The 25764-nt window shown below is 37.2% G+C and overlaps 1 long non-coding RNA gene across 8 annotated transcripts in view; it reads right to left on the minus strand.

The window, feature by feature from the left end:
* Positions 1 to 25764, minus strand: part of LOC120100812 (uncharacterized) — a 123061-nt gene that overhangs the window by 96072 nt on the left and 1225 nt on the right. For 3 of the 8 annotated variants that reach the window (XR_005500913.2, XR_005500912.2, XR_010064264.1), the window contains exons 2-4: positions 16325 to 16568; positions 15132 to 15270; positions 14213 to 14302 (exon numbers count right to left, since the gene is read on the minus strand). This is a non-coding gene — a long non-coding RNA (uncharacterized LOC120100812). The remainder of the gene's footprint in view (positions 1 to 14212; positions 14303 to 15131; positions 15271 to 16324; positions 16569 to 25764) is intronic. The other 5 variants (XR_010064263.1, XR_010064262.1, XR_010064267.1 and 2 more) reach the window with 4 other exon arrangements.

Genomic DNA, 25764 nt, shown 5'->3' on the forward strand with positions numbered 1-25764 from the left:
TTACTTAATGGTTAACATCAAGTCAGACTAGTTGCCTTATTTCTAATAACATAATTTTTCACTAATATAGTTGTTGTGTTTCAGACCTGGGACAAGAGGCTGAGGTGCATATTTTACATACCAAATCAGACCAGGCCTCCAGTTTCTACCAGTATCTTTCAGTCCCCTTACCTGGCATATCCTGGGCCCAACCCTGAACTCTTCAGCCCACGGCTGGACTGCCTTTCTCTCAAAGGCTTTTTGCTATATAATCCAGACACTTTGGTCTGTTCCTTCTTCTTCTCCCCCCTTTCCTTTTCTTTGCACAAAGACTCTCTCTCTCTCCCTCCTCCTCCTCTTCTCTGTCTCCCTTGCCTTGGAAACTTCCCTGGCCTCCCTCCTTGTGGACAGTGAACTCACCAGACTGAATGAAGCTTTCTAATAAACCTCTCTCTCTCTCTCTCTCTCTCTCTATATATATATATATATAATATATATATATATTATATATATATATGTTAATCTGGTTTGAACCAAGGTCATTTTACTGGCAGAGAAATGACATCAATATTCAGTATGATATAGAATTAAAATTCCTAAAGAAATATTTAAGGATTAATTTTGTAATTATTTTTATTTGGTAGAATGACTTTATTATAATTAACTCATAAATAAAATCATTGCACAGCCAGATTAAAGTCACCAACCAAACATTGGACCATTCCCAAACACTATGAATCATAGTGAATTTCTACCTAGTTTGAATGCATTGTCTTTCTGAAGGCATCAAGCTTTATTTAGAGGTTTTTACACTTATGCTATCTATAATATTTTGTGCATTTATCCACCACAATCAAACAACAATAAAAAAAATCTATGACAGAGTTAAAACCAGAAAAAAAAGACCAACAAACAACAACAAAAGAGTTTTGTATTCGCTTTCATGAGTCATATGTCCTTTTCCATATCCTGTTCTTACTCATAAATTAATATGAAAATTTCCTGGTAACCTTTCTAACTAATATACTATACCTACACTTACATCGGTTTACACAATACACACACACACACACACACACACACACACACACAGACACACACATATACATATATATATGTGCATATATATATGTATATATATATGGATAGGATCCTACAATACAATGAGGGAGGTAAAATATGTGAAATATGTGAGTATTTTTTTCTTTCTTTCTTTCGTCTTTCTTTGTAAGTTTGGGTGAAGCAATTTCCAAGTCCATCTAAAAATCAACTAAATAATATGTTTTTTGTAGACCTAATTTTTTGGTGTGTTTGTTTGTTTGGATGGTCGTTTTGGTTTATGTGAGCCAAGGTCTCACTGTGTAGCTCGGGCTAGCCTGAAACTTGACTTGCTTACCAGTCTGGCCTTTAGCTCACAACAATCTGTCCGCCTCTGCTTCCAGAATCCCAGAATTAAAGGTGTGTGCCACCATTCCCAGTAAGCATACATTAAAAGGCAAACAAGGATCAGAGAATTAGCCTTTGTGCATATTTATATAATACATATTAATAGAGATATTAGATTTTTAAATACTTTTTATCACAAGCTCTGTATATCGTCTTTGAGATAAATCTTTTTGTTTGTTTGTTCTTCTGTTTGCTGGTTTGTTTGTTTTTCTGTCCTTTCCTTTGCAGATCCTCAGCTATTCCTATGCCTTCCATCACTCTACTGCACTTAGTAGAAGCATCTGGAATACCGAGTCAGTGTTGAAAGATTAGCTTCTAAGAGAGAGGGTTATAACGTACACATTACTAACATGTAAATTGATCTGCAGTGCTTTGAAGTAATAAAATTTGTGTGCTTTCCAACTGAATTAACCAGACCTAAATATATAGTAATAAATTTTCAGAAAAGGCAACCCTGGTAAATAACACTGAAGACAAATGGTCAATGAAATTATTTAAATTAATCTTTATTCACTCCACGGATTTCCCTGGCCCACTCATATAACATCTATAGTAAGAATAGACAAGGAAGGAATACAATCTCTGAGACAAAGCCCTCAGGCCTTTGTGAGGTGACTCAGGCAAAGAGAGAAAGGCTTTATTTGGGCTCACAGTTTTAGTCATATGTGCCCATAGTCAAGTATTTCCATCACTGTGAGCCTACTTTGAAGGAGGGAATCATGGTGGAGTATAAATTGGAGAGCAACCCTGCCCCATCACACAAAGAGTGGAGAAGAGGGGAACAAGAAAGGGACTCATGCCTTCCAGTCCCCTTCCAGGGTATACTACCAAGTGACATGCCTTTCTCCCATAAGCTTTGACATGTTCAGAGACTCAACTGAATTCTGATATCACACAGGCCGTTAGACAAGCCTTTAACATATGGCATTTAGGGAAAATTAATGATACAAACCATAACAGAGGTCTGGTTTCAGCAAGCTGCCTTCAAAAACACTCTCTGGACCACATCCACATAGTCCTCAAAGGGGTGAAATGAAATATATCCAATTAATACCTAAGACAAGAATGACTGGGGTTGGGGGTTTAGCTCAGTGGTAGAGCACTTGCCTAGCAAGCACAAGGCCCTGGGTTCGGTCCCCAGCTCCGAAAAAAAAAGAAAAAAGAAAAAAAATATGAATGACTTTGAGAGGTTTAAAAGGTAAATAATTCTATTTGAATCTGGATTACAAAAGTAATGTTCATGCGGAGAAATCCAGAAGCAGCTTAAATGAGAGCAGGGCTCTTTCATTTATTTTTAAAGTGACGATATCATTTAGAATAAGTAAATCTGTCAGTCTAAGACCTGAAGTTGCATTTAAAGTAACACATCAAAGGGAAGAGGGATGGGAAGAGACTTAAGTTTCTATTTTGGTCCCTACTTCCTAGCTTGCTCTTGAATGTGTTATTTAAAGACCTGTAGTCTTACAATATCCACTGATAAAACTGTCACAGTTATGTTTATATATAATTTTATTGGATAATTTGTTCTTGTCCAATGTGTTATACGTAAAGTATTTATATTAATTAATATTTTTTCCTCAATGTCAGCTATTTGAGTCCCATGACTAGCTGTGACCATCCATAAAGTCTATTGGGGAGACTTCAACTTCATTTCACACAACCAACTTGAAGGCTAAGCTATTGTATTCATATTTACCTGGTAGGCCAGGACTTGACATAGACCAACAGAGGAGATGGAAATGAGAAAAGCATACCCTAAACCAGCTGAGGCATCACATTCAAGAATGCTGTCGCTTACCCTAAGTAACAAAACTGTTCTCAATGAAGAATTGATCACAAACCATTACTATTGCACTCTTTTTCCAAAAGAACATGCCAATCAAGGTAGTTTAAGCTACTCACTTATGTACAAGAGGATTACAAAAATTAAAATAAAACCAGTAAGAAAGAAAGTGAAAAAATATTTTAAAGTACCCCAAACATTAAGTATGATAGGAAATAAGATTAAAAGTTATTTTTATAAAACAAAAAGTAGTTTGGGTTCACTGAAACACACTGTAAAAATAAATAGAAAGCGAGGCTGGAGACATAGCTCAGTGCTTAAGAGCACTTGCTGTTCTTACAGAGGACCAGAGTTCAATTTCCAGCATCCACATAGTGGCTCACAACTGGATCACATTTAGTCCCAAGAGCTCCTTTTCTGGCTGCTCAAGCACCAATTATACATGTGGTACACAGACATACATGCAAGCAAGACACACAGAAACATAAAATTAGATCAATTTTTAAAAAGAGAGCAACGACTATCACTATAGAAGAGAAAAATGTTCTCTATATCTGAAATTGAGAATAGATCCCTACTCAGACAAACAACAGAAGAAACAGCAAATTTAAAACTGAAAATAATTAGATAGATTGGCAGTATATAAAAAAGGGAAATATAATAAAAATATAAAAAATATGTTCGAGGGTTATTTAGGAAAATAGCTCAGTAGTATTGGAAGTTGTGGGTCCCTGTCTCTTTTCCCTAGAACCATAAATTAGAGAAATATTAAAAAAAGAAAGATAATGACAGGAAAGGGGCGGAAGAGAGGGGAAGAGTGTAGAGGGGAAGAGATTGGAAGGTAGGGGAAGGTAGGGGAAAGTAGGGGAAAGTGGTCAGGGAAAGAAAAGAGGAAGTTAAATAAGCAGGAAAAGGAGAGAAAAGGAAAGGAAAAGAAAGAGAAGATAGGGGGTTGGGGATTTAGCTCAGTGGTAGAGCGCTTGCCTAGCAAGTGCAAGGCCCTGGGTTCGGTCCCCAGCTCCAAAAAAAAAAAAAAAAAAAAAAAAAAAAATAGAAAGAGAAGATAGATCACAAATTTAGCTAATAATTAGTAAAATTTAAATGAAAATCACCACACTGTGTGAAGAGACACCTATGAGATCAGCAGAGATCTGCAGTTTCAGCTGACTGCATGCCCTATGACCATGAGACAGCAGTAGGAATTCTCAGGTGCTGCTAATAAGATGAGTATTAAGCCTATGCTTGAAAAACTATTTGTTATAGCCTAGCAAGCTTATACCTAAGATAAAAATGCATAATCATGGCAAGAGAGACACATAAAATCATTATGGAACTTGTGTGTGTTAGCCTCTAACAGAATTTAATAGTAATACACAACCAAAGTAAAGCGTACAGGTAATTCAGAACAAAATAATTAGCCATAATTACCCTTGATGATACTTATCATTCTTATCATACTAGGTACAATAGAGCATGACACAAAATAAAATTTAATGTAATATTGTTATTTTAGTATAAAATTCAAAATGTGCAAGACTGTACTTTTAAATTATATGAGTAGTCAATTTGAACATGCAGGAGGAAATTGTTGTAAAGTCTAGTAAAGGTAGAAGCTTGTAGAAGAAACTCTCTTTTACTAGGGTAAGCCTTGAGTCCAGTTGTTTGGTAGTTAGTCTGATATTAGAAGGATTAGATAAAATAAGAGTGAAGACCCTCCCTCATAAAACTGCAAGAAACAAGACCTGGGTTTTAGGAATCTGATCACCAATCACAGGCATGGAATTCAAGTCTGAGTTTTTCTTCATGGAGATAAACTTGATTAGAGACTCAAGGTACCTATGTCTAGTCAATCATCTTGGTCAATATAATCACATCAACTAATATAGAACAATTTGATTTTTGTCTTATGCAATTGCATGAGAAAGCATTAGTAGTATTGTACCCTGTATTTAGGTACTTGCTGTCATTATTGTCTGAGTTTTAGATATCACTAATGATTGTAAGAATAATGACATTATTTAAAGTCAGTAAGATTTTTTTTATGTAACATTAAATCTCTCTAATTTTTAAATATGAGATACGTTACTGAAGTGGAAATTGCAAATAGAAGGTAAGTAAAAATTGTTTAATAGTAGTGTTATTGACTATATTCCACTACAAGTAAGAAAAATACTGTACAATAATGGAGTTTTAGTGAGAAAAGGTGTGTCTCTGACTCCTCGTCTGTTCATGAGACTCTTTTCCTCCTATTGGATTACCTTGTCCAGCCTCAATATGAGGACCAATAAGAGGACATTAGCTTTTCTCATATTTGTTTCATCCTGTTTAGATGTCCTCTCTTGGAAGCCTGCTCCTTTCTGAGGAGAGTAGATTTGGGGGGAGAAGAGAAATGGGTGCCTGGGTGGAGTGGAGGGAAGGATTTGGGATGTATTGTATGAGAGAATATTTATTTTCAATTTAAAAAAGGAAAAGGTCAGTCCTTTTGGCATTGTTGTTTGATTGTGGAATGCAGTAAAGAGAATTTTAGGGAAGGCAAAGTTGAACATGGTTTCTGAAATAACAGTTTGTAAAACAGGACTAGAATTCATAAGAGGTATCTGATCCAAATCTATGTAAGCAGACAGATTAGCTTGGCTATACTGATCAGAAAAATCCTCAGAGTGTTTAAACAAGATAGAAATCTGTTTTATCTGGTAAAACCATTCTGGAAATCAGTCTGGAGGTTCCTCAGAAAATTGGACATTGAACTGCCTGATGATCCAGCTATACCTCTCTTGGGCATATACCCAAAAGATGCCTCAACATATAAAAGAGACACGTGCTCCACTATGTTCATCGCAGCCTTATTTATAATAGCCAGAAGCTGGAAAGAACCCAGATGCCCTTCAACAGAGGAATGGATACAGAAAATGTGGTACATCTACACAATGGAATATTACTCAGCTATCAAAAACAACGAGTTTATGAAATTCGTAGGCAAATGGTTGGAACTGGAAAATATCATCCTGAGTGAGCTAACCCAATCACAGAAAGACATACATGGTATGCACTCATTGATAAGTGGCTATTAGCCCAAATGCTTGAATTACCCTAGATCCCTAGAACAAACGAAACTCAAGACGGATGATCAAAATGTGAATGCTTCACTCCTTCTTTAAATGAGGAAAAAGAATACCCTTGGCAGGGAAGGGAGAGGCAAAGATTAAAACAGAGACTGAAGGAACACCCATTCAGAGCCTGCCCCACATGTGGCCCATACATATACAGCCACCCAATTAGACAAGATGGATGAAGCAAAGAAGTGCAGACCGACAGGAGCCGGATGTAGATCGCTCCTGAGAGACACAGCCAGAATACAGCAAATATAGAGGCGAATGCCAGCAGCAAACCACTGAACTGAGAATAGGTCCCCTATTGAAGGAATCAGAGAAAGAACTGGAAGAGCTTGAAGGGGCTTGAGACCCCAAAAGTACAACAATGCCAAGCAACCATAGCTGCCAGGGACTAAGCCACTACCTAAAGACTATACATGGACTGACCCTGGACTCTGACCCCATAGGTAGCAATGAATATCCTAGTAAGAGCACCAGTGGAAGGGGAAGCCCTGGGTCCTGCTAAGACTGAACCCACAGTGAACTAGTCTATGGGGGGAGGGCGGCAATGGGGGGAGGGTTGGGAGGGGAACACCCATAAGGAAGGGGAGGGGGGAGGGGGATGTTTGCCCGGAAACCGGGAAAGGGAATAACACTCGAAATGTATATAAGAAATACTCAAGTTAATAAAAAAAAAAAAAAAAAAGAAGGGGAGGGGGAGGGATTAGGGGGATGTTTGCCCGGAAACCGGGAAAGGGAATAACACTCGAAATGTATATAAGAAATACTCAAGTTAATAAAAAAAAAAAAGATAAAAAAAAAACAAAACAAAAAAAAAAAAAAAGAAATCTGTTTTATGCAATGAAGAAAACCTGTAGGCAAGTACACACAAGCTCTACCACATCACTCAGGATCTGTCCCGAAGTCCTCTTTCTCATCATGGCATGTGGAATTCCTTCAACAAGGTTGCAGATATTTTATATAAAATGCACCATAATAACTGTGCTCAGTAGAAAAAAAATGAAGGAAGGAAGAAATCACAGTCTTTAAGTTTTAAAGAGAATTCACCAACCTCTAATATAATCTGTTTATCTCTCTTTGGCAAGGGTTTAGTTGTATCTCATCAAGTGATAAATGAGCCTTGGAAATGAGTCGTTTTTCTTTTTGGTAACATTCAAAGCTAAAAATCAACTTTCGGCTCTTAGATCAAAAATAAAGAGATGGAAATAGAATATCTGCTCGCAAGTTACAAGTTAAGTCATTGGCATGTAATTGCGTTTGAAGTGTGGATACAAATGAACTAGAACAGATGTGCTACAGGCCTTCATTTGAAATTGGAATTTTGGGATGACTAGTATATGGAGATGAGGAACCAAAAAGATGTACTTATTAGTCATTCAAGGAGCTTGGATGAAACATGAGAAAGGACAGCAACTTAGGTGGTTCTGAGTGGTAAGGAAGGAAGGGGAACTCATAGGGTGGTAAAAGACAGAGAGATGTTGAGGCATAACCAATTAATATTTATCAAGGCACCCTAGTATTTCTAGTAGGGCAAGGCTTATGCAAATGTGAAACCCTTAAGGGAAGCCAACTAGAGCACAGGAAATCAAATGAGCTGCACCCCAGCATGGGATTACAGGTTATCCAGTTTGGCAAATTCAAAGCAGTCTCTGGAAAATCTAACTAATGAGTAAATGTTTTGTTTTCTGTACAACAATTACTTATGCTATTTCTACTTCAGAGTCCAATGTGATGTGACTCGGATGGACTGGACCTGGTGAGCAATGGCAATTGCTGCTCAGTTGCTTTCTTCCAGGAACGGACTGGTCCACCATTTGACTTCACAATATCACTGCTTCTTCCAGTCTGCTTTGCCTCTCCCTAAAAGTTCAATCTAATTTAGAGGATTCAAAGGGAAAAGACTCATTCCTTTAAAAAGTAATGAAAAGCAAGATTTTAAAATCTACTGATATCTAAATGGAGATTTGAGTTTCAGAAAAAGACTTAGCTGGAGTAACATTTGTTTCTGTAAACACAACAGTTACCTCTGAGGCTGAGTCGGAAGCCAGCTTTGCCCCAGGAGGAGTACAAAGGGTGATCTACTGGCAGCCTACATTATGAGCTTTTCAGTGGTGTCAATATGTTACATCCATATTCTCAATGAGATACGATTTCACACAGGAATACTTCTTTACTGTAAAAATATGTGCATGTGTTTCATTTTGTGGCAAAGGGGAAATTGATATGAACCTAGACATGATTATGAATTTAACAGCTTCAAAAATATTAATTATGTGTAAGTATATGGTATAGAATTTTTTGTTCAGCCACTTTGGAGGGGAAAAAAGTCTCAACCAAAGAGAAATGTAAATGAGTAAGAAAATCCTTCTGACTAGATTAGCTAACGGCAGTTTCCTCCTGCTCCATACAATTACGGATTCCTCTGAGGATAGGAATAGGCTAATTAAAGAGGTAATACCTTGCTTCTTAATTACTCTTATTTCTCCCCCCAAAAAATATCTATTATATGAAATTCACTAACCTTTCTTCAAAAAATAAGACACATGCTTTCAACTTTATGTGTTTAAATCAAGACATAAGCATAACATTTATAGGTAAATATGTATAATAATTTCAAATACAGTGTAAATAGACATGAGAACAATTTAACCACGATTCTTCAAAGATTTTGAAGGATTAAAAGTTTATTCATCGGATGCACTGTAATTCTAAATAAAAAATCATCCCTTACTGTAAAATGACTGGAGCCAACAAGATGACTAAGTAGGTAAAAGTGCTTGCTGTTCGAGACTGATAATCTGAGTTTATTCCCCAGAACGCAACTTCCATTCACACCATGGAATGTAAGCATGTGCCTGCACACACACACACACACACACACACACACACACACACACACACACAAACACACACACACACACACGACATATATATGTATGCATTAATAATTTTTAAAATAGCTAGGTGATAGGCTTTGGTACACATACAGAGTTGCATGCCAGACACCAGTCATCATATTAAAAAACAAATCACATATGGCAAAAGTGTAACTAGATATTACATACATGTTTTTCTTCACAGAAAAAATCCATACAATATATTTTAATCATGTCTTCTCCTCCTCCAGTTCCTCACAGACCTTCATCTCCCTCCTCACCTAACTTATTCTCTTTTCTCTCTTCTTTTTCAAAGCTTAAAGAAAAACATCAAGAAATACACACACACACACACACACACACACAAATAAACAAACAAAATTCACAAACATGGAAACAAAACCATATAAGCAAAAGATTAATTAAGACAAAAAAAGTCATGCTAATTGAAAGGAGTCAAAAAGTCTACACAAATCCAGTGAGTTCATTTTGTGTTGGACAATTACTTCTGGGTGTAGGGCCTACCCTGACATGTGATTTAAAAGAAAAGGAGATTGAATACCAAAGATCATTCATGAAAACATACTTATGAGTAACAGCATGTAGCTTGAGTAGGCTGTACACATATATTTAAAAGCAATGGATGAAAATAGAGACCATGAGTTTGAAAAAGAGAGTGTAGGAAAGGGTTTGGAGGGAAGGGAGAAAAGAAAGATGGAGACATCGTGTTATTACATTTTAATCTCAAAATTATTACCACAGAGATTAAGTGTAATCTGTAGCAATACGTTGAGCACAGTCAGAGTAATGTAACTGGGGTAATCTTTCTTTACAAAGAAATTGTAAAAGTAAGAACTTCCCAATGCACTACAATCATTTCCACTAATCTGTGACCTTGCTATGTATATACACAACTCAGTGTGTTGAAACCATTCTGAAATATAAAAAAATGTTTCTACCCTATATAAATGGGGCAAGCAACAAGATATAAATTCTTATCATGTTAGTCTCACAGCAGTCATGGCATCACCAATATAGCATGCAGATGAACCACATCTACTTATATTTCTTCTCATAGCTTCACTAAGATCCATTTTTCTACTGTTAATTTATGTGCAACTATAAACCATGAATATGTACATGTTAATTGAGATGTATGGCACTCATGCAGACACTGCCACCACTGTATTTCTCCCAGGAGAGCCTTTCAATTTTCAAGAGAGGATCTTAGTATGTAGCACAAATTTGGAACTTGACTGTTTAGAACATTCATGTATTTTAACAAGAAGATTATCTGTAAGTAGTACTTATATTTCAGAGTGCATCATCCATCTTCTCTCTCTCTCTCTCTCTCTCTCTCTCTCTCTCTCACTGTGTGTGTGTGTGTGTGTGTGTGTGTGTGTGTGTGTGTGCGCGCGCGCATGTATGTGTGTGTGTGTTAAAAATTCGTAAGGTTAGCAAACAAGTTAGTTTGAGTGATAAGCATGGTGGTAAAATCATGAAATTTTAGCCGAATAGAATAAAAATGTGTGGTGCACAGCAAGAAAAAATGAGCAAGGAGTAATTACAGAATTTGCTTGCATAGTTCTTGGCCTTAAGACCACCACTTATGCATTTTAGAGTTAACTGAAATAAGAAAAACTTTAGCAAGCACATACAGGGGAGCACTCCTATCACATGGCCCATTCTAGAAGTGCTAATCACATGGATACATGGTAATCTTTAAACCTTTTCATTCCCAGTTGACTGAAAATCAGATTTTGGAAAAAGACAATCAGAGGCTCTTAGAGTGGGGATAATGACACAGTTCCCTGCCAGTTCTCCATGAAATTAATCTGATCAAACAATAACTAGATTCTTCTTTGCTTTTAATTCCTTGACTTTTATCTCATTGTCTAGCAACTCCTGATGGATAATAAGGGTTTTGTTAATGTAAATAAGGAAGTCTTGAAAGATCCCCGTGGGGCATGCAACTTCCTGAGTCAATGTTTTCCTCCTCTGTCACATTCTTAAAAACTATCCTGTCTGTGCCAAAAATAAAAGTATATACACACACATGCAAGAAATTGGAAGCCTGTTCTATATCCAGACAGTTCTATCTTTATTTTAAAAGCTTTCTCGTCATCAGATTGGCACAGTTATTTCTATGGTTCTCTCACAAATTTTGTAGAGCAAAGGGTTGTTTAATGAGAAGTCAGCCTTAAAGAAATTCATGGAAGAAATACTATAAAGAACAATATTATTATTTTCCTGATGTATATTTTTCTCTTCTTAGTGAAAATCATTGTCTACTTTTTACTTTCTCTACCTCATCTCAATGTTGATCACCCCTAGAAGTTTGAAAGTCCTTAATTTTAAATATGTGTGTGTGTGCTTGCGTGTGTGTGTAAACACATGTGTACTAGCTGCATGTGGGCATTCATGTGTACAAAGGTTAGGAGAGGGCATCAGATACCCTCTTCCATCACTGTGGATGTCCATTAATGCAGATCTCTTCCTGAACCTGGGACTTGCATTTTATCAGCTATGCTGGGAGCTAACAATCCTTCTTCAGATTCTCTCAGAAGTGTTATAGCTGTGTGCGGGATGTCTGGCTTATTATGTAGATACTAAGATCTGAAGTCCAGTCCATATGACTAACCTTAAACACTTACCCATGTCTCTACCATGTGGAAGTAGTTAATTTTGAATCACACATGCCCTTTACCTAACTTTACAGTTCTTCACAGCACATTTTACCTTTTAGGGAATTATGCCACTTATTTATTGAGCACATTTAAGCCCCTCCTCGAATCTGCTCATGCATATGCAGACTCACACGGGCAAAAACACTGTTTATTGATGTAACAAGAACTCTGATATATTGAAAGTAGTCAATATGTATTTGCAGTTAGAATGAATCCACTGATCAATTAAATGGCTTGCCATTATTTATTTTAATTTGAATTATACATTATTACCTTATTTTCTACAAAATAGAAACATGCTTTCATAATAGTGAAGGTCCTGATGTCTGTATTATTGTTAAGGACTCATGCAGAAATTACCTAATGACTTGATATTTTCCCCAGGTCATAACCACATATGTAAAATAAAATAGCTGTACTTATATTACAGTTTCCACATTAGTTGGAAGATCTTGTATTCCATTAAATCTAGACATGAGTAGAGAGAAAGACTGATCTTTTGGACTGCTACTTACAAATGCTTTTTAGAGTGGCATGTAATGAGAACATGGTGACTTTAGGTATCACATCAGTCTTCTATGCAAAGACCCCACTCTTACATGCTGCTTGACTCAGGGATATCACTCAGAGACAGTGACAACCAAATCCTTGGCTGAGTGATGTCTACAACTCAGAGAGTTTGAGATGACCTCCTATTTTATCTAATATGCATGATTTCATTTTGTCATTAAAATGAATGTGACTCAATGTATGTGACCGAAGTTGTTGCATGTATCTAAAAGCTGTTGACAGAAAACTGTTCTTTCCCAAATGAAATAAGAAACCTCTTCCTCAGTTAATATGAGTGACTTAAAGAACATTGTTCTCAACTAACATAGCTGAAGGTGGAAATGGTTTAATTAACTTTTATAGTTAACTAAACAAAACAAAATTATAAATCAATGCACTTTTCAAACATGTAAGGCAGAATATCAAATAGATGAGCCACAACAAAGCAGGAAAATCTCTACCACAGTTTTCAGATACTATCTAATGACATCCTATGCTTTTGTGTTTGTGATCTGAAACTCAAAGGATTCAGATGATAATTACAAGTATGGTAGGTCGGAAGAAGGATTCTGTGAATACTATTAAGAAGACTAAAGATAGTCCATTTAGAGCCGGAATCTGCAATATTTCAATGCTTCATCTGTAGAAAGTTCTAACCTGCATTGTAGAATATGTAACATAGGTGCAAGGGTTAGCTATTGTTGTTTTAGGAATTGCTATTCACAAAGACCTGATTTATTTTAATATCTAAACACTGCAGCATGTTCAAGACCTCCACATGCTGCAGGATTGTAACATAAAATTTAACAATAGATTTATTATTAAAGTTTTCATGAAATACACACGTGTTGAGAGCGTCTAATGGCTTTGAAAATGAGCTGGGCATAACTGAAGAAAGAATTCCTATCAGGATATTTCTGCAGTGTGTCTATTATACCATTTCATATTATAATTAGTAAGATTTATGTATTTGTCAGTCCAATGGGACACGTTGAAAGGCACCATGCACAGAGTAGATTTCCAACAATCATGTTAAGTATCTCAGAAAGCTAGACGAAAGACTGATAAAGAAAAAGGACAATTTCTTGATAGCCTGATGTTTTTAACTCACCATTAAAGAACATATAAAAACTCATATCCTCACTTGACAGTCTATAACTATTTATCATTTCTATGACATAATTTTTGTGACTTCAGGTATGAGCCAAGATAATTTTAATTTAATTTAAAGTAAAAGTAGGGCTAAGAGAAGTCTCAGTGGTTATGAATACTTGCTGTACAAACATTAGGAACTCAAACCATATGCCTCACACCCCTGTAAAGGTCCGGAAATGTCATCTTGTGTGCAAGCCTGGGAGGTGGTGACAGGTAGATCCAATTTGCTTACCAGCCAATCCAGTGCATCAGGAAGCTCCAGGTTTGGTGAAAGACATTATCTGTCTAAGGGGACACTGACAGAGTACAACAACCGGCATCTTTCCTGGCTTCCACACATGCACATAGAGGTGTTCACACACACACACACACACACACACACACACACGTACCACATACACACACTATATGCACAAATACATATATGCACAACTGCTAACATACTTAATGTCACACACGCAAATGCAAAAGTAAAGGGATATCTACTTGAAGATGATAAACTGTAAATGAGCTACAAATTGAATTCACCGAATGTGTTAAAATGGAAGCTAATTACAGTGACAAGAAGATAAAGCAAAACTCATTCAGGAAAACACAAGTGAGAAGAAAGTAAATACTGCTTACTTCTCAGAGATAACAGTATGCAGTTCTATGAGGAGAATTTTCCAGTCCTCTTCTGTGCACAAGGAATGAGGATTAGGTAGAAGGACCTCACTGTAAAGGAGGAGGAGGAGGAGAGACATTTCAAATTATTTCATATAGAAAACATATCAGGAAAACTTCAGGGCATATAATCCAACTTGTATGTCTGGATCTCACTCAGTCCTGTCTATGTTTCCTGTCCATTCACCTTTTAGTGGCTTTCATGAGACATTTGCATATGTTCTGTGATCTGGACGTACAGATGTACCACAAATCTTCCAATGGCTGACCTTATCCTCTTGGGATGCCTCCCTGCAGCTGTCAATCATCAGCTCAATATTTATTCTGTTTCTTTAAATCACATAACTTTATTATTTCAGGCTGTGTGCAAGGGCATAGGATGTGTGTTCCTACCTTTTAGAGGTATCAGAATTTAAGGTAATAAATCAGTCACGATTGTAAATGACCAAACAAATAACATTTGATTGTAACTTTAAGCAGACAATGACCCAAACGGGATAAGAAACTGTCACTGATAATGTGTAAGTGTTTTAAATTCTCTCTTAGTATTAGGTCTGCTGACTGGTGAATATGATTTGCCTGATGTATCTACATTCGCTTTCAAAAGTATTTAGTAAAGGTTTATAAGGCTTTTTTTTCTGAAAAAAAAGTTGATATCTAAAATATATCTCATTAACACACACAAATTGCTTGTGAACATTTTCCCCTCCTCCCCCTCTTCTATTTGTTTGCTAATGTTATAAGGCAGTGTCTATAATAATATTAAACATATAGTTGCCAACCACAGCTAAAGTGATAGGTTGAATTTAAAGTATATTCTTAGCTTGTATGAAGCCCTGCATTAAAACCCAAATCCAACAGAAATAAATAAAACAGTTACCCAAGTGGGAAAATGTGAATGTCCTCGTGGTGTAACACATGGGACTCTGCCATGCACACTGCCACCTACGACTCGCTGAATGACAGCTCCTCTTTCTCAGGTAAAACCAGTTTCACGAAGGCATCTGAACATAACAAAACTCCAAAGAGACAAGGTAAACAGCAGTCATTTCCAACGCTAGTATCATCATATTCAGTATGTGTTAAACACCTTAGCTTTACTATTTCTCATCTATGTAATTCACAGGTATTAAACTGAAAACATTTTACGACTCATTACATTCCTGGTTTGACATGTCAAAATTGTCTTCAGATTTATGAGTATAATTTGAAAATGAAGACAGAAATTAAGGTCTTCTTACAGTCTGCAACCCAAGAGTCAAACCAGATCTCACACTCCTTAGTATTCCTTTAGTTTGAGCATAAGGAATATTAAATTTGATTGATCATTTATAATAACACGATACCGGCTGATTACCATCGTGAAGTCTGATATCTTTGAGCAAGTTAGGTGTAAGCTGGCTGTGCTTATCTCTGAGAACACTGTGCTTATGGCCAGCTAAATTCAAACTATAAACGTTGAGGAAGAAAGAATGATTCTTTTTTGTGGACTAAAAAGGAATTAATTTGTAACTTCAGTTTTCTCATATTAGCATAGCTTGATTTCTACCATGCTATTAAAACAACTATGATATATTTGCGATTCCCAGCATCACAGAATGTTATTGATGTTACTAAGAATCAAAAAGATCAATGGGGCCCTTTAAGTAACCAAGTCATAAGCTCTGGGTTAAACATTTTACTCATCTGTGGCCCTTCTGACATGAATGTAGCTGTACATAGCTTACTCATAAACAAACATGTACTTAATCAAATAAAGAATAAAAAGTAGATCGCTACAAAAAATCCATTACTAAGATTCCAGTCAATAGACAACTTGGTCACAACCACTAGGGAATATCAGAGACATCAAGCACAGTTTCACAAAATGTCTGGCCATGGAGGCTGAGACTCCATTTGCTGGTTACGTCCAAGTCTAGCATTTCTGGAATCTCAGCTCCCGATTACATATGCGTAAGGAATTGTCTCACAACGAAGTTAACCAACCAAAAAAGGCAAGGAATTCTCTTGACATTTTATTAAAAGACTAAGAGTTTCATCCTACTCTTCTGTATTGAGGTCAAAGGGATTTACAAAGGAGACTGTTCAACCTTATGAGGCATCAGTACCCCTTGCTGCATCTTCCTCTGTCTCCAAGGTCTGTAGCTGCAGTGAGAAGGGCCATCCAGCATTGATCCCCAAGACAGCACTTTTCTTCACTCAGTGTCTCTCATCAGAAACACTCATAGATTTTGCTTGATACATTTCCCATATTTTGAGGGATTTGGCTTGCTTTAGTTTGCCTTACTTCCGGTTCTCTTCCTGCTTTCCAGGGTAGCTGTGAAAAGCACAAGGTTAAGACTGGATTTAAGAAACATGTCTGATGCACCTAACCTTCCAGAGACTTGAGGCCCCAAGGAGTTGGGAGGCCTGGGGGTAGGAGTGGGGACCAGAGGAAACATCCTCTTGGAGATGGCGGAGGGAATGGAATAAGGAACTGTGGGAAGGCAGACTGGGAGTGGGGCAAAGACTGGACTGTAAAAATATAAAAGTAATTAAAAAATGAAAAATAAAGTAAGAAAAGTCTATAAAAAAGAAACATGTCTGAGATTTCATAATATTTAGTACTGTAAACATTTACTTGTTCCATAGTTATGCATTTTAATTGGTGGTCAAACCCATCTGGAATTCATTTGCTCATGTTCTACAAAGTAAAACCTAACCTTTCCACACTTATTCTGTACTACTCTGCTAAAATCAACAAAACTTGGACAAATGGGAATGTCTGGATTTATGTGATTTATTATGTTTTACAGATCCATTTTTATTTTACAGTGAAAACATAGCTTAGCTACGAGTCTTCTTTTTTATAAGTACCTTAATATTTATGTTTATTTATCATTTAAATGCTTACATTATTCTTACTACCCCAGGCTATCTGTCCACGAACTTTCTGAACAATCCTTTGTATTGAGAGTATAAACAGTCATAATTGAACTCCGTAGATAAGAATTTCCAAGCTTCTGCTGGGCCATGGTGCAGATCTTTGATCCCAGCATTTGGGAGGCAGGAACAGGCAGATCTCTGTGAATTCTAGGCTCAGCTAGTCTACACTGTGAGTTCCAGGACAGTGAGGGCTCTCTCACACAGAGAAGCCCTATTTCAAAACACCAACAAATAAACAATTAATTTACTGATTAATTAAAAATAATATCCAAACATTATAATATCTAATGATAGACGAAGATGATTGTAGTGGTTACAAAATAAAGATGCTGTCACTGTTCATCACACTCATAGAACTTTGTGTGTGTGTGTGTGTGTGTGTGTGTGTGTGTGTGTGTGTGTGTGTTTGCATGCCTCTTTGAATTAAAAATGTCTTCTTTTAGGAAAATGAAGAACACTGAGGCTAGAAATTAGCTTATGCACTTCTGCCTTGCAGTTCCAGACATTGCTCTGAATACATTGCTTTGAACAGACTAAGCCAATTAAATTTTCTCCTTAACTTAGTCCTGCCCTGTGTTTGAAAATTATAAAACAAAATAACTCCAGTTCAAGGGGATCCAACACCCTCTTCTGGCCTCCATGGGCACTGCATGCAGGTAGTAAAGAGATATAATAAAAATAAATAATGTTTTTAACAAGAGAGAGATTACCTGGTTTTAACACACTTGTGTGTTAGATTTCTTTTTTAGGTTATATGAGATTTATTTGAAATTATTGACTTATAAAATCCATTACCAAATATACATTTTTTAAAAGCACTGCTAATGCAATTAACTATAATATCCAAAACCATCTCTTTATAAAAAAAAATAAGGGGTTGGGGATTTAGCTCAGTGGTAGAGTGCTTGCCTAGGAAGCGCAAGGCCCTGGGTTCGGTCCCCAGCTCTGAAAAAAAGAACCAAAAAAAAATAGATGTTAAAAGTAAGTTAAGTATCCGAAAATTGAGTTAGTCTTTATGCAAGTAAATGCTACTTGGAGTCTATAGGGTTAAACAATACTTCTCTTTCTTTCATACTGTCTAGCTTAATGCATGTGTGTCTTGTTGAATTAGATGCTTCTTTGGGCATTATGTCAGAAAAGGATGTAGTTTTTGGAAAATCAGCAATTATCACTTTGCTATTAAAGTAGCAAGTTGCCAAACATCCCAAAGACACTCATGAGCTGGAAATAATCTCAGATTTTGTCAGAATCTTAAAACAGAATGTTGGCTTTTAATCCGCAGTGCACCAAAAGCAATAGCCAGCTTGTGTTGAACAAAACTCTCACCTACCGCCCCTGACATTACATTTGGTCAGATGGAGAGTAGGCATCGTGGGAGGGATTAAACCCAAAGAGGCACAGTTGAGATCTGCCGGCCTGTACATAAGGAGCTGGGTCCAAGGTCAGGATACTGCCTCAAGTCAAAGCCTGGCTTTCTGTGCTGATCACTCCAGAAACGCTTGCCTTGTCTGCACCTTTACTTCTATAGTGCAAAGGACACTTGATGGTGTTTATTTCTTTTCACCACTAGAAGGAATGCCTTCTTGATGTATTATATTCAATCTTTGCTCCTCATACCGTGTTGATAGCCCTTATGTTTTATATGTCCTTATTACTGTTGTCCAACTCTTTCATATCTATGTGTTTACAACATATCATACCGACTGTGGGGGTCCTTGAGGTGTATTTCCACAACTAACATTAATTCTCATTCCCTCAGAACTGAGCAGTTTCATGACATTAGCTTCAGTCCATATTTTGAATCTTTTTTTTAGTTATAACGTGCAGTTAAATAGATTACTCTTATGTTCTGTCACAACCAGAAAATGATAAGACAATGCCAAAAATGAAAGCCAAACACATGTGCTTTTAAAAGTAGATAAGTAGCATTTTTGAACTAATTTCATTTTTGTCAGATTATCTTTTTTTGACCAATATGTTTTTAATATTGAGAACTTTAAATACTAGTCAGCACATGAGTTAGAAGAGATACAAATGAATATTTTTAAAAAGAACAGTACTGTAACACTGAAATATCAATAAATGTGGGCATAATAAAATATTTTAGTTCAACAATTAATTATCTCCCTCTTGAAATGAATGTTTAATTATGAGCACTATCAGGTTCATTGTATAAATGTAAACTTCAGGAGATCTTAATTTTTTTCCAGTGGAAAGCAATATAAATATAAAATATGGCAATATGATGTTGAAAGGGCTTCTAATCGATTTTCAAGGTTTGAAGGTATTACTAAATTAGCATTGACTTATTCTTCTATTGTTTGTATGTAGTCTTTAAAAATCATATTATAATTTCCATAAAATGTGTACAATCTAAGACAGTTTGGGGTCCAGTTCACTGAGTAGATTCTGTAGGATAAGGAAATAAGTCCTTGGTGAAACTGATGTTCATATTTCTCAGTAAATATCAGTGTATGGAATACTAGATTCAACACAAATTTATTTACTAATAGCATGTATTGGGACTCTTCTGTCTACCTTTATTTTACTTGTGTCATTTTAGATTAATCCTCACAATACACATATTATCACACTTTCCTAGGCATTTAGAAGGGAAAAATATTAAAGGACTTCAAAGAAGTTAAGTAGTTTGGTGAAGTTCAATGTTTGAAGAAGTAAGGAACTGAGCCTAACTTGTTTCCATTCCTGAGGCCCTCATCTTTGTCATGTGCCTCATCTTCTCCCACCACTGTTCAAAGAACATCAGAACTGAGAAGCTGTGTTACTCAGCCCAGAACCCACACTGTTCATACTCCAACTGTCTGAGTGTATTTCTAGAGAAAACATAGTTCCTTTTTCCTTGTTATTTCATACTAAGAAAACTACTAGAAATGTCACATACCCTGATTCCATCATCAAAACAAACAGTCTTTCTCTGATTACATTTTCCTTTTTGAGTTTATGGTTTTTTTATTTTATTTTTCCTGGATCAAATAAAGTTTGAAATTTTACAATAAATAAATTTAATTTTCAAGTCTTTCCTTGTAAATGTTTTTAAAGCATAATTTAAGAAATTACTGCAAAATAAAGCATGAATGTTTCCTAACAAAATATATTTGCATTTTCACATTAAAGACTAGTTTACAAATATATATATGTAAATATATATATATACATAAAATTAACACCAGTATTTGCATCTTTTAAACCTCTTGTTTTCCTTTTCTTTAAATGTCCAGGTGAACTGAGGTAACAAAAATGTCTCCAAGGCCATTGGTCATCCTGGTAATTTTCAATAACAGATGAACCAGAGAGGGCTTCTTTTGAGAAATATTTACCTCATCAATTTCTAAATTTTCCACACAATAGATAATTCTCATGGCAGTCATATGTCACGAGAAGAAGCTAGCCACTTATAATCCCTTCCTCTTATAAGAAAATATATTCATGTTTGATTCAGTGATATATTTTAAAAGACCTGCCTCTGTGAATTCCTCATAACTCATAAATTCAGTGAAGTGTTAACTGTTTTTCACTAGGGTAGGATTAGAACTGAAATCAGTTCAGCACATGAATGTATGCATAACTAAATTTGAAACACTTTAAAAATGCTGTTTTCCACAGAGTTCACTCATCCAGATGGGCTTTGGAAAATCCATGGTGTTGACTAGGCATTTGGCCTATGACTTTGATACCAGCTTCTGGAAGGTAGAGGTAGATGGAGTCTAACTATAGCCTGGTCCACTTAGTGAGTTCCATACCACTCTGGACAACATAGTGAGCCATGCCTCAAAATTCAAAATAAATTTCAAATATCATGTGATATTAAAATAAGCCTGGACAGAAATATCAAAAGACCTCGGCCTGAAAAGTAGTTTCATGAGTTCCTTCCCATATAATCATCCTTTCTGGCCTTGTCTAAAATGGAGGGATGGTTACAGCTCCAGAATCCAGGAAGTGCAAATAAATCTCTGTACTTTCTAAAAAATAATTAGTTTCATTCATCTAAACATATTCAGAAAAATTTAGTGAAATAAAGCATTGTAGAATATAGTACATTACTAACCCATTTACATAGGATAGTGCAGGAAAACAGTTTTTTGTATAATGACTTTCACTAACAAGTCAGTGAAACTGAGTATCTTTTTATTGAAGTATTAGATTCACTCTGTGATGTGATTTATTGTTGTAATTATTAATGCAATTCTGAAGCCACTTTGGACATTATTACTATTAGTCTAGCTCTCAGATTATTTTCAAATGATTCAGAACAGAACTGTGTGGCTTATAACCTCAATCACAGATTGAGTCATCTTATTCTCTATCTATAAAATCAAGGGACTTCTCCTAAGAAAACAATCTGTACTTCCTTAGCAAGTGCTAGAACTAAGCTGGCTTCCTATTTGTGTCAAATGATAACTCATGTCACCAGGGAAGAGAGAGGCGGGGCTCCTTTCTGCATTTCTCTCTCGCTCATATAAACTTAATCGAGACTTGCAATTAATTTTTGAAATTGTTCTCTATCGACCCCAGAGTTTGAAGCTTCATTTTCTGCCTCTGGGTCCCATCAGTAAAATGAACACATCTCCCTGTTAGTGGCGCAGCTGGCTTTTAAAAGCTGAGGTCTTGTAGTTCTTATTTACCATCCTAATCACATCACTGATTTCAGTAATCTTTTAGTAAGAGTGGTTATTAATGTTCTGAAAGGCAGAAAGTGGAATCCAGTGTTTTCTTCTTTGTTGTTGCTGTTTCTTTCTCTTGTCTTTCTTTTCTCTCTCTCTTTTATAAGGATACTAGTAATTCAGATGAATCTTAATAAGTCACCTCTAGAGGCCTCTGTGTGATTAGCAATTTATCTAACCCAGCAAAGGCACCCCCTTCCTTTACGATGGTATACACCACCAAGAAAGACCCAGTCTGACGTCACAAACAGTTAAAAGAAAATGCTGCAAGCAATGGCTAACCACATCTCAGATGGAACTAAATATTTTAAGGTTTAAAAATAAAAGTCCCATTACCGTATAAAAGTTTATATGACTCCTAAAATAGCTGGAGACAGCTCGTGAGGGATGCTTTGTTCACAAAGAGTTGCAGGACAATTTCATTAGCTCACATATGTTTCCAATGCACTAAAGAATTTTTTATCATAAAAAAAAAAAGGATAAAGAGAAGAGGCCAAGAGACATTTTAAAGAAAACAGACTTCAATATCTAGCACAATGGGAGAAAGGGGTAAGATGAGCTAATGAATTTTTTTTTCCAGAAAAAGGGACAAAAGGCAATGAAAACTGCCACTCAAACTCAGAGCTGTTGCTTTCCTTTTTAGAAGATGATGAGGCAGCATAAATGCTCAAAAGGTTGTTTCCTTCTTCTAAGAACAATGTGAAAGGATATGGCAAAAATGTTCCTTTCCTATTTATCAGTTCTCCATCCCCAGTTCAAGAGAAAGTATACATCTGTATGTATTTGGCATCACTAGCAAAGGCCATTGGCTAATTTAAAAATACCCCTGATCAATTTCTCTTATAGTAAGGAGAGTATGGTATCTGAACTGAAAAGGTATTATTAGAAAATGATATCTGGAGCATTAGGATGTATAATTCATGTGGCTTTCATTTGCTCAGACCATTGTAAAAATCCATAAATCATTTTCTTGCTCATGTATTGCTTAAGTGCAATTTGTCATTTTGCATTAGAGGCTTGCTTCAGCCCATCCAGTGCTTTTAATTCACTGTTTAGAGTTTAACAAAATACTGGCCCTGCTGGATGAATGGAAAGACACTGCAATGTGAAGCCATGCCAATACTTTCTAGCTTAAACAAAATACAGATGTACATTTCTACTTTGAGTATTAAGACAGTAGAACTTAGACTAGTTGGCATTTTTCATCCCCAAGAATAAGGACTTCCTGTTTTGTTCTCTGTTGGCTTGAGAGCCTTAGACAGTTACTTTTCACTCAAATAAGTATAGTACCATACAATACAAACTGTTTCCAAATGCTTCAACCCATACTTCCCCCTTGCTATACGTGAACAGAGCCATCACTGTGTTTTCGAGCTTAGTTCCAAAGACTTGTGTGCTTTCCTTTTAAGTTGTGTTTGGCTAGTATGTGTGAATGGACCTAGTTCTTGGCTATCATTAACACAGGCAGCTACACTGGATCTGTGGCATTTACACTGTGAGGTGGGTGTAAAAGTGGCACATGCAGGGAGCCATCCAATTCAATCCTGGTCCCACCTAATGTTTAAAATCTTCCTTACTGGTGCATTTGAAAGTACTCCTTCCAATTCCTAGAAAAATGGCAAAACATCAGATTCTTTTTTTTTCTCTCTCTCTCTCTCTCAAAGTTCTGAGCACAGTGCAATAATAAGAGGATTTTAAAACAGATTGCTTCGGAGTCATATTAAATCACGGCAAACATTCGTTTATCCAAAAGCTAGTTAACAAACCTGTCTCTCCTGCCCTCTCCGGCAAGAGGTGGTAGACAGGAAAGCCACCCTATTATTTAGTTTCCATGCTCTTGGAGATCCTTGGTGCCCTCTTACTTCTGTTCTGCCTCACACGGGGGGGGGGGGGGAGCATTACCAACATTCAGATATAACCCAAGATTTTCATGAAAATTGATTTTTATACTCTCTTTACAAGTGATTAAACACCTTTCTCCCCCCTGTCCTGGAATGCAGTTTGTTAAGGAACAGACAGCTGGTGCTCCCTGGCCTCAGAGGATAGGGGAGGAAGATTGCAAGCATATGTTTGCTTCTCCCACTTCAGTACTCCAGAGCCCAGGGACAAAGTTCGCTGCACTTCAAAGAAGTGGCTCCCTTCCCCAGACTGCTGGGTCTATAACTGTGACTTCCCTAAACACTAGGATTCAAAGAAGGGTAAAAAAGGAAAGATTATGACGGAGTGGAGGCGAAAGTATTTGCTTAATTGCTACGGAGACAGAAAACAGACATGTTTAGCTCAAAAGGTATTTTTTGAAAGAAAAATTTAAGTACTGTTTTTGAGTTCAAGATCACAGGACTGGTTTCTTTCAAAGACTTTATTATAATGCCCACCTGCAAAGGGTTAATGCGAACGAACTGCCCTTGCAATCTTCCTTGGCTTGAGCTTTTTCGGGGAGGGCAGAAGGCCTGGATTGCTTTTATTTGGCTAGGAAGACCCCATTGTCATCCTTATAGTCCAGGGGATGGTGCCTCAGAGACTAAAAGTCAGCAAGGCCAGACCTATGGAGGAGCCTGGCTTTGCGTAGGGTCCCTGCACTCAGGCCTCTGTGACCTGCAGAATCCAGCAGAGCCCCCAACAGGCAGACCCTACAAAAGCAGAAGGCGGGCTCCACAGCAAAATTATTTCGCTTGCCCTATGCTCTTTTCGCCGCTAGGAGACGCCTGTAACCCACGTTTCTGGAGATAGTCCCCATTCAAACACAGCTGCCACCATTTAAAAAAAAAAAAAAAAAAAAAAGCGGCTCAAGTGTTACAGTGGATGCACTGATTATTTACAGGGAAATCTGGCCATCTCTTCACGTTCTCATCTCCACCTCGGCAAGCTCGCTGGCTTTCTGCAAACGCCCTAAGTCAGCTCAAACTTCAAGCTCCTTTCTGAGACACAAACCCTCTCTGCCAGCACATCTGCACTGTCATTCCGCAGCATGTCTCTCTCATGAAAACACGCAGACACACAAGTGTTCAGTTCGTACAAATAAACACGTTAAAGCATTACCGTCGCGTTTTAATGTTTTTAAAAAAGATCCGGGGTTTTGATGAGTCAGCTAGGGGAGCTAGAAAAATTGCATTTTAATGCTGTAGATCTGAAGGGAGGGGGAGGGGCGGAAAGCACAGATGGCCACGGTATATTAATATTCGGATACACTATGAGCCCCTTTTCATTGATCCACAGGTCCTTTTTCTGTTCTGCCGCTTCATTCTCCGCGGCAGACGTGAGGCTAAAATCATTTTAAACTGCAGCGGTTTGAGCTCGGTTTTGGCGGATGGTCAATTCACTGCAGCTGGAAAAAGGCTTAGCCATGTTTGCTGGCTCCTTTTCCACCTACCCTCTTAAAGGTAGGACCCATCGCTCAGCAAGAGGCAAGTAGTAGGGGTAGGGGATCAGGCTGTTAGACACAGGCTCTCCAGAGTGGTCAGAACATGCCTCGCTGCCAATCAAGCGTGGGGACCCGCACTCCTAATTTCTTTCCAGAAGGCACAGTACTATACCTTGAGGGCGGAGTGGGGGTGTTGGGGGGGGTGCTACTATTCCTTCCCTCCGGTAGCACTGGCGTTACTCTTGGGTCATTCATTACCAGGAAGTCTCTAGGGAATCATTATAGTCTTTGGCTTAAAGCTCCGCCGGAATATAAACAACCCATTTCTTGCGGGCAGCAAGTTGATTAGTATTAAGACATATTCTTCGATATTTATCCTTGAAGAATGGACATTCAGTGCGCTCTCCCAGCAGTGGAGAGTTCGTTCCCGCCGCCTTATAACTTCCCGGGAACTGGGCGTGTGGATGTACCTCAGGAGTGGGTACCCGTGGCTAGTCAGGCGCGCGGCTCCGAATCCCTGGGCTGTTCCCCAGGGATTCTCACAG

This window comes from Rattus norvegicus, chromosome 2 (genome assembly GCF_036323735.1).
Source record: "Rattus norvegicus strain BN/NHsdMcwi chromosome 2, GRCr8, whole genome shotgun sequence".
NCBI lineage: Eukaryota > Metazoa > Chordata > Mammalia > Rodentia > Muridae > Rattus > Rattus norvegicus.